Consider the following 2,008-nt stretch of genomic DNA (forward strand, 5'->3'; position numbering starts at 1 on the left):
CACACCACGTGGCCAGGCGTCTCACCTCACTTCTGTAGTCGGTCTCATCCCTGTTGCTAATGAGAGGATGAAGCATTGTCACATAGGCTTCCAAACCAAATTACTCCCAAGCCAAATACCAGAAAATATGATGAAGCATATCTTGTCCTTGGCTTCACCTACACATTGGTGGTGCCAAGGTAGGTATCCCTGACAGAATTTGTTTCCCCTGCATTGGGAGCACGTGCTGGACTCTCCAAATTATGGACAAACAGTATCCCACGTTCTTGATTTTTAGTTGAAATCCCTGACAAACAGTATCCCACTTTTGTTTATGTTTTTAAACCCATTTTTCACAGAGAGACATATTTGGAAAAATGTATTGATAGCAGTGTTTAATATCCTTACACTTTAAAACAAAAAAACCCAACTATATGTAAAATAATTACACCATAAAGATGGTTTGTTTTTCTGTTATTTAGAAGAGGTATTTTATTGCAGCCTGTAATTAATTGCAGTTTACTTTTATTTATTTAATTCTTTACTAAAAGTCTGAGATGTGAAATAAACTGCAATAGAGTTTTAAAACAAAATATGGGTGTGTGTGGTTAAAGGATGTGTTTGTACAGTAGGGGTTTCTTGTAATTATGTTTAAACATGGTGGGGCCAAGCAAAAAACAAGTTTGGGAACCACTGACTTAATGAATCCATACAAAGTCGAAACACTGGGTCAATAACCCAGCAACCATGCAACCTAAACATTTTTGCAGTTATAATCTTTTTTGACCCAAGACAAAATTTTCCCTCCTCCACACCCGAGGGTGGCATTTTTCATTTTCTCTGCTGTTTTTGCTTTTGTAAGTTTCAGGTGGAGGCTGACCATTGATTGATGACTGAATAGGGCAGGATATTGGGACCCATCAAGACTGGTGTGGCCCTGTCTACTTCCTGCTTCTAACCTGGCTGTGTGTTCAGTTTGTTGTAAATCTAATTAACACATGAGTTTATTATTTATGCCATTGATTTAAATAAACATTTTGCCTCATTTTATTCAAGCAAACTAAATGCTTAAATAAGTGCTAGTTTTTTTGAACGTACTGTGGGGGAAAGGCAGATCAGATAAGGAGCAGCAGCAGCAATAATCAACAAAACTGATAGATTCCAGCAATTGTCAGTGACTATGACATTCATTATAATTCACAGAATTAAAAATTCATTGGCAAAAATTAATAAGTAATGATTCATACGAATGCACCACCCATTAGAATTATCAAATATCAAATACACTGGAATGAATATACACTACTGGGCACCCCAATTTTTACAGTTATTTATTTATTTATTTTGCAATTGAAGTCATTTAAGTCCGATGAATCGCATGAAATGGTGCAAAGGTTTAAAAAAGGTAAGGTTACCCAAAACCAAAAATTAATGTCAATTTTAGAATTATACAAAAAGGCCTTTTTCTTTTTTTTTAAGGGACCACAAAATGGGTTAAAATATTTAAAGCTGTTCTGCAGCACTGGAGGTTGATTAAGCCTTGAAAGCTGGTGCTATTACTTCAGGTGTTCCAACTTTTCTGGATTATTTACAGTGTTCCTGTGTTGGAACACACTATGGTACCATACCCTCGTAAGCATCAGTTGAACAGTATTGTACTGCAGAAAGTAGTGTGTTGCAACAAAAATATTGAGAAAAGGGGAATTAACAATGGAAGAGAGACTGACCATCATAACACTTAAAAATGTAGGTCTTTCCTACAGAGAAATTGCAAGGAAAGTCAAGATGTCAGTGAATACAGTTTCCTTCATCATCAAAAGGCCCTGAGAAACTGGGGTAAACTGACAGGAAGAGGTCTGGCAGACCCAAAGCCACAACTGAATCAGTTGTGAATCAGCTCCAACTTGTTCAGCCACAACTGAACAAGTTATAGTAAGCAAGTCTCACTGTTAACTTTGAAGAGAAGACTTTTGTCATGTTTCGGCTGTGTACAGGCAGGAGAAGGACCCAAACGCAAAACTCACGACAA

This window comes from Pundamilia nyererei, unplaced genomic scaffold, assembly GCF_000239375.1.
Source record: "Pundamilia nyererei isolate P.nyererei 1_Seehausen unplaced genomic scaffold, PunNye1.0 scaffold00382, whole genome shotgun sequence".
Taxonomy (NCBI): Eukaryota; Metazoa; Chordata; class Actinopteri; order Cichliformes; family Cichlidae; genus Pundamilia; species Pundamilia nyererei.